General features: G+C 33.4%; 1 non-coding gene across 1 annotated transcript; it reads left to right on the forward strand.

The window, feature by feature from the left end:
• The first annotated feature begins 407 nt into the window (after positions 1-407).
• Positions 408-559, forward strand: LOC122232336. The gene has a single exon (XR_006209689.1). It is a non-coding gene; the product is annotated as a small nucleolar RNA SNORA62/SNORA6 family (small nucleolar RNA).
• The last annotated feature ends 8390 nt before the right edge of the window (positions 560-8949 follow it).

The raw sequence follows: 8949 nt of genomic DNA on the forward strand, positions 1-8949 counted from the left end.
CAATTTGTTAAAAACGTCTACCAAAAAGATTGTATAGCTAACGTATTTAATTTGAGAAACTGGAAGCTAGTCTATTGAATATAAGGAAAAACTCAAAGGTGTTCATGCACTACTCTTTTTTTTTAATATCGTACTAGATGTCCTAGTTAATGCCATGAGACAAGAAAAGGAATAAAACTTACACAGATTTAGAGAAAGAAATAAAACTGTCTTTGTCCACAGATGATAACTGTGTAGACAATCTCAAACAACAAAAATACCCTGGAACAAATATGCAATAAGAACAAGATGGCAGGATACAAAGTCTATGTGAATAAAGTTAATTAATTTCTTATATGTTATCAATAAATAAGTTGACATTGAAATTAAAAACACAACACCACTCATATTGCCACAAAAAAATTAAATCTGCACGTTGTTAGAGCTTCGAGTGGGGCCACTGGCTGGCTATGAACTCCCAAGTGTAAGTACTATGCTACATGAGGGGCCAGTCTTTTGCTAACACCACAAGGGGCTCTGGCCCAATGAGTGGAGTTTGATTGCAATTCTTGCTATAAGTTAAATAAAAAAAATAAAAAATAAAAATAAAGGAAAGAAGAAAAAATTAAAAATTTAAAACAATTTTAAAAATTAAAAAAATGAAATACTTAGGCAAAAATCTAACAAAATATGTATGAAATATATCTGTGGAAATCTACAAAGTTCTAAAGAAAAAATAAAAGAAACTCACAAAAATTTAAAAAATAAAGGCAAGCAAATTGCATACTTAGTCTTTTCATGGAATTTTATGTTCATGGAAAATAAAATGAAAACGCCATTACCCCTTTTTAGTATTCTATTTTAGAAAGCAAGAAAACCATAATTCTAGGTGAGACATGTGAAATGTACCTTTTATTATCACTACAATTCCCAATTTAATGTGTTCATACATTTCCTTTTTATTACAGAAATTAGCATTAGGAAACCACTTTTCTTTAATTACTAAGTAATGCCTCAGGTAAAAAGAATTACATTTCCTGTGATAAGAGTTCAGTGGGGAAAAGAAAACATTTATGCTAATAACAGTTTAAGCCTTCAATTCATAGTGCTCTCACAGTCAGTAAAAATAGTTTTAAGCCTTCAGCAAAAAGATGAATCATCAACAAAATCAGCAACTAAATTTTAGAACTAGAATTCATTGCATTTATAGCAAAACCTGTATTTGAATATTCAACTGGTTTCTCTTTTTTCACAAATGTTTATACTCCCTTCTCTTTATTCTCTCCAAGGCTAAAAATCAAATCCATTGAACCAGCCAAAACTTTTAAAACTATTGTTTCTGATCTTATTTATAGAGGAATAATTCAAAATCCCATGGCTATAACTGATTTTTGTGAGACACTGAGCTCTATAAAGGAGCACTATCTGAATATTGCTTCAGGCCAATCTTTAACAAGGTTTCCCAAGTGACCATCTATAGAATAGTAAAAGGAAGTACTAAAGGGAATTTTATTTAGACTTCATAATGTGACATCCAACACATAGTTATCACATACTAAAGCTTTTTTTAATTGAAGAATATATTAGTAAATGTTTTGGCTGGGGTGAGTAGTTAGTTGATCAACAGGCTATTCACATGTTATTTTCTGTAAACTAAGATTTTTCAAACTATGACTATGAACTGCTAGAGAATGTTTAGGCCAGAGTCCATGGGAGAAGGGGCCGGATAGAAACAAACAAAAAATCTTTGGTTTCTCCAGGTAATAGTTTTCTTTTTTACTGAAGTATTCTACTAGTAATCATTGCTTTGTAATTTTTTACTTGCAGAAAGAACAGGTCCCACTTTACCCATAACTATATTTTTGATTGATTATGTTTCCAAGCACAATGCTGAATGGTGGAGTTGTGTAGACCAATAAACACTAATAAAAAATCCCCTGCACTGTAAGAACGAAAGTGAAGCATAGACACAAATACACGGTAAAATGGGAGCTAATGGAAGCAATATGTCATATTGTTTAAGACATTTGAATATTTCACCAAACTGCCTGAATTGGAATCCTTACTGCCACGTAATAGTATGTTTTTGGGGTGCCTGGGTGGCTCAATAGGTTGAGCATCCGACTTCGGCTCAGGTCACGATCTCGTGGTCTGTGAGTTTGAGCCCCGCGTTGGGCTCTGTGCTGACAGCTCAGAGCCTGGAGGCTGCTTCGGATTCTGTGTCTCCCACTCTCTCTCTCTGCCCCTCCCCCACTCATGCTCTGTCTCTCTCTCTCTCTCTCTCTGTCAAAAAGAAATAAACATTAAAAAAAAAAGAATTATAAAAAATAGTTGTATGTCTTTGGGCAAGGGTATAAACTTGCTAGGCCTCAGTTCCTCATTGCAGTGATGGGAATAACTATTACTCATTCATAGAGACATTGTGAATTAATGAAATAACACTGTCATGTAATTTCTAAGAATAGTCTCTGGAACATTGTAAGTGTTTATTTTTTGTGATGCTTTGATCTGAATATAACTGGAAACCTATTAATGGCAAAAGAGAAAATACAGAGGTAAGATGAGCTTTAGGGTTAACTGAAATAATGATTCAATAATGAAGTAAAACATGTATTCTTTCTCTCTTTTCTTGCCCAAAGTGATACAGTTTTACTCACTGCAGAACTGGCAAAAGCAAGAAGGATAGGGAGCCAAAATTACCTGGAACTTAGAATTGCATTGCTGATACACAATGGGAGTAGAAAGTATATGACAATAATAATAATAATGGTAAAATAGGCATTCAACCACAATGTCATTTAGGAGATAGATATGGAACACTAAAAATACATCAAGAAGGAGAAAGTATTGCATTGGCGGTGCAAAATAAATTGGGAAAGTGTTCTCAAAATATGAACTTAGATTAGAATAAAGGTCTGGGAGCTTCAAAATTATAGAATAAGGGAAAGATATTATAGTCATGAATGTTACAATATACAAAATCATGTAGACATTTAAAGCAAGTATATCATGTCTTTATCGTAAATTGGATATTTTAAAGGAATAAAAGTTACCCAAAGGTATAATTAATTATTTCCTTCCTCACCTCATCCTAAGTAACAATTAGAATCAAATTGCCTTTCCATTACATATTCTTGAAACTCCAAGATTGCACAATGGCAAATTATTCTTTATTCTCTTCATTTTTTACCATGTAGCCCAACTCTTCTGTTTATTTAAATAGGTCATAATCACATTTTTAGGGTAATTTTAGCTGGTTAATGAAAGTCTATCTTACGGACAAAGTAAAGATAAGTTGTGATTTCTCCCTCTCTTCTGTATCCTTACTGCTGTAATTTTTCTTACATGTTCAATTCTGCAAAGTCAAAAAAGGAAAGAAAATTTGTAAATCACTGTGGTATTGGTGAGGCCAAAATATTGGACCATTTTTTTCATTAAACCAAAATGTTTTAATGGATTTATTTTAATCAATATTAACCTAATTTTGGTCATATTTTAGTGCAGAGTTATTGATTTTCCTCAAGTAATATCTATAGTAAAATACTGTATCATAATTTTGTAACCAAATGATTAGGTTTTTAATTTTTGGTTTACAACTTATAAGTTGAATAGCACTGACTAAATGATTTAATCTTCCTGGGTCATTTCCTAAAATATCAGTGTATATAATAAAACTTCCTAACTACCTTGCAGGATTAAAATGTGGATAAAATGAACTTAAAAATATTAAAGTAATATTATCATATCAATAAAATAATAGTAATGATTCAAAGCAATCCAGTTAATATAGTGCCAAGCATTTAAGGTAAATATGAATGCATATCTCTTTTCTAGGTGGAAAGTAAGTAACCGAGAAATTTTCAAGAAAGTGATTAGAAGAAATTGCTGATCTGCTGCCGTAGATGGATACAGATGTCTGTTCCCAGAAGAAGCAGACCCATCTGTGTACACTGCAGCTTCATTGCTCTGGGACAGCTTCCTGCTGAATGCAACACAGCTAAATCTAGAGCAAATTGAATAAGTATGTCTTCATCTTCAAGTATGTTAGTCATTTATTTTGCTGTCAGGAAATGTTTTTATTTGTTGTTGTTGAGTTTCACATCTCTAGTAATTTTATTGCACATTTAGGCAAGAAGTCATTAACCACTCTTCTATATGGTTGAGTGCTTTGACAAGCAAACCGAAACTTGGAAATCATGTCATATTCTCTGAGTTATGTACTCTGAACAACCCTGAACCAAAGATATTCAAATGAGGATTCATTCATGCACAAAATTTATTAAGTATAATGGTTTGCACTTGAACCTATAAACGTAAGAGTCATAGTCCTTTATAATTCTTATTTTATAAATAACCAATATGGTAATGGAATCTCAAAGTATTTAAAAGAAGATTTGTGTGGAACTCATTTTACATTGTGCAGGTTAGAACTAGTAAAATTTTTAAAAGGTTAAATCTGTATTAATAGAACTGTGAATCCATCTTCTTTCTTTTTCTCTCCACGGTTCTTCCCTGGGATGCACCACACTTTATCTCCTTGTTGATATTGACTCTTGAATCTGCCTCTTACCTGAAGGCCTTTCCAAGTATATGCTGGCAAAAAAATAAAATCAAACATTTAAGGTTGGGAGGAATATCAAACAGTTTTCTTAAATCTCCCTGTGCTTTAAGTGGCACTGCTACTCACTGTCCTGCCTAAAAACAAGGCCCTCACACACACATGATGATCATGATTGATATCTTCAGGCTTCAACCACTGGTCTCCTCTGTAATCAAGTTATTATAGCTTCCATGAGCTTTTGTAATACCCTATTCTCCTCTGGCTTACAAAAATGTACTCTTGTTTTATTTCTTATACCTATTCTTATATACTTTTTGCACTTAGATGATAAGATGGCTACTTTTCAGTGGCAATTGATTGGGCTAAGGGACAAAGAGCTGGCAAAACATTATTTCTGGGTATTTCTGTGAGAGAGATTAGTATTTGAATCAGTAGACTAAAGAGATCCATCTTTATCAAAGTGGAAGTTGAGTTGAGGACATCACCCATCCACTGAAGACGGGAATGGAACAAAAAGGTGGAAGAAGGGCAAGTTTTCTTTTTCTCTTGAGCTGGGATATCCATCCTTACCAGGCCTCTGACATCAGAACTTCTGGCTCTCATGCCTTTGGATTCCTTTGTATTTTGGATTTACATTAGTCCCGCCCCCCAACTCCACAAAATTATCAGGTTTTGGGCGTGGACTAAATTATACTACCAGCTCTTTTTGTTCTCTAGCTTACAAATGGCAGGTAGTGGAACTTCTTAGCCTCCATAATTACAAGAGTCAACTGCATTAAAAATCTCCTCATATATCTATATCTATCCTATTGGTTCTGTTTCTCCACAGAACCCTGACTAATAGAGATGGTATTATTCTCAGGTCCCATATCCTTTGCATAGTGCCTCTAGTTTCAAATACTTCATGTATATAACTTCATGACAGAACAGATTGTATGCTAAAACCACTTTCCTGAACTTCATAATTTTAGTTCACATGGATTCCTTATTTGAGTAGAGTGCCCTTTAGAGTTCCATGGCAGAGAACATAATACACTCTAGCTGGTTTGAGTAGAGTGAGCTTCCTTAATTGTTAGGAAGACACAACACTGCTTCATCACTCAACATCCATTAGTTGATAAACCTTTTGGATTTTACTTTTAAATATTTTTCATGTATTTTTGCTCATATGAGTCATCATAATTTTGATCTATAAAGCTTATTCTCAGCCTGTTAAAATATTTGTCAGATTGAGCACAAGTTTTACCTATCTGTAAAACATCCGTCGTATTTCAAAATTTATGCATAACTGTTACTTTCCTGTGGAAAACACATGTACAAAAAAATGGGGAGGCAGGACTGTCTTTTATATCCATGATTAAATTCAGGTTCTAACTTTGGCACATTTATTAGTTTATTTTAATTTGCAAGGAACACAACATACAAGAATTACTCCAATTAGTTGAGGTTCATTGTAAGAATTGGAAAGTAATGTATTCAGTAGCGAAACAACTACCTTCCAGACAAAAATTACCATGATTTCAGACTTGTATGCAAAGTTGCTTATTTATCATAATTTATTTTAAAAAATGAAATAACTTTTTCTTTATAGCTGCCCTGATCCCCACTTCTTCTTTTTCATAATAAATTAATAAATGGCACTACCACCTATAAAATTAATCAAGTTAGAATCATGGGGATTATTCCTGGCCATCTTCCTCTCTGAACCCCTCATATCACCTATGGCATGTTCCAGTAAGTTCTGCCTGAAACATAATCCCAATTCCATGAGTAATCACTGTGCAGCCTAGCTTTCAAGGACATACAATGGACAAAAGACAGAATACACAACTGGAAGCAGGAACAAATTCTGAAGGGCTTCAAATAATTGACCTTTTGGGTAAGACCTTTAAGTGTGTGTATATAAAGTGATAAAATATATTTACAGACATTTAAAATTAGCAGAAGATCAGACACTAAGAAAACCAGACTTGAAAAAGATCCCAGAATTAATAAGAATTAAAGTATCATCTTTGGAATTGAAAATTCTGTGGATGATTTCAGTAAAAAATTAAACATAGCTGAAGAATTCAGTAAGAAAATAGGTCAAACTATCCAAAATATATGAAGCATAGTGCAATAGGGAGGTGAAACATATAAATGTTTTTCCTAAGTACCCATCTTTGCCTCTCTGCTCATCTTTTAAAGCCTGTCAGTCCCTTAGCTGTATATGTGATACTTACCTGACACATTCTGCTTTATAATTCTGTTCAGAATGACATAGTTGGACTGGTAGTTTTTAATGATAGTAATATTGGCAATGGAAAAAGTAGGAAGATAAATTATTCAGAGGCATTCTAGCCTTCCATAACATGTTCACTAACACTAAAAAAGCAATCACTTATGCTGCCTACATGAAGACCAAGTCAAAATAGTCATCTTGAACTGTGTTTTACTCAAATATACATACTTTCTAAATTATACTATAAAATTCCAGACTTCTTCAGGTTTACTTTTTTGACTGAAAATGCAAACTATATTTTGAAAGCTATTTTACTTCAGTAATAAACATTTTATTTTATTTTATTAATGTTTATTTTTGAGAGAGACAGAGACAGAATGTGAGTGGGGGAAGAGCAGAGAGACAGGAAGACACAGAATCCAAAGCAGGCTCTAGGCTCTGAGCTGTCAGCACAGAGCCCGAAGCGGTGCTCAAACCCACAAACCATGAGATCATGACCTGAGCCAAAGTCTGATGCTTAACCAAATGAGCCACCCAGATGCCCCAGTAGTAAACATTTTAAATATCTCAGAATAAAAATGATACACTCTAAGTTCAAATTCCAAATATTATTTGTTGGCATTTTTTAAAATTTGGTGATAATTTTATAATATACTCATATTAGCTTAGTATCTAGTTTCCTTAAAAGTTTGAAACTATGTACTACGGTCAGATTTACTAGGATGGCATACATTTAGTTAACCATTTATTAAAAAGAGAGAATTAAGTTAATTTTAGATAGATAGATAGGTAGGTAGATAGATAGATAGATGATAGATAGATATAGATATTCTTTTCTTCATCAGATCCTCAAAATAGTAGAGCTTAAATTTATTTAGAAGTACTTTTTCTTTCTAAATTTTAGCATATCATGTATCCTTATATCAACTAAATATCAAAGGATTATTAGAAAAAAAGTTATGTTTCTTATAATTTTGGCAAGAAATGATTTCACATTTTTGGGTAGTTCTGTTTCAGGGAAACACATGTAAAAGCAGAATTAAGGAGCAGGAAGGATTTTGTTAGTTTCTGACTTTCTTAGACCTGCCAAAATATGTTAGTTTTGCCCAATAGCTGCCAATTCAATTCCTGAAATAGGTGGCCTTTAGATTTTTCATTATCTGCAATATGTAAAGTTCAAAGATATTGTTATTTTTGTTCTAGATAAAATTTATAAGCTATTGTCAATTGGATATTCTTGATGCTCCTTCTTACTTTGTATCACTGTGTGGCATGGCTTTTGGTGTGCTTTCCTGATTAGCACTCTGTGCATTTGCATAGCTTGGAAAATTGCCTTCAACCTATGTCCACTTGGTTATGTCTTTGACATGAGAATTTAGTCAGTTCCATTCCAAGGAAACTTACTTTGCCAACTTTTTCTTTTCTTCTACTCATACAGACAGCTGACTGTGCCATAGCTGGAATTGTTTCCTGGAACCACGTCAGCACAACCCCACTTGCTTAGTATTCCTAAAACTTAAACACATTTCCATGTCCAACATGCCTACTAGATCTCTTTGAATAGTTTTCTAACTATAAAGTGAAAGTTTGGTTTGCCACAAAATCTTTGGACACAAAATATAGTTCTAGGCTACTGATACTTCCTTGGATCCAACTCTATAAAAAAATTCTGTATCTTTAGTCTTGGACCTTACCAGTAGCTATATGTGATATCTGCACTGGGCTCTATGAATGTTTTCAATAAATAACAAACAGACACAATATTGGCAAAAATGTCTAAAGTAAGAGGAAATGAGGATGCTATAATAGATTTATTATGTAAGACTAGATAACCTACCACCTGATTATGTTCTCTTGGAGTGTCTAAATAATCTTTTCATTTAAGATAGTAAGGAATCTGCTAAGGGAGATAGCAACATCTCTGAGAATCTTGATGATGGCTGTTGTCTGCATGGTGTGATTCTCAGTAGGAGGATAATATCGTATAAAAACTAATAATCAGCATATATGGTGGGATTTTGAAAAGGCAGACCAGGCGGCAACACTTGATCTTTAGAGGCAAGCTGGACAAAATTAATATACTGGGTAGTGTGACCTGAGTGTCTACCATGATAAATTGATCTTTAGGACACTGTGATAATAACTAAATAGATTATTGATTTCCTAGAAGGGAGATAGGCAGCCAACT

Source organism: Panthera tigris, chromosome A1, assembly GCF_018350195.1.
Source record: "Panthera tigris isolate Pti1 chromosome A1, P.tigris_Pti1_mat1.1, whole genome shotgun sequence".
NCBI lineage: Eukaryota > Metazoa > Chordata > Mammalia > Carnivora > Felidae > Panthera > Panthera tigris.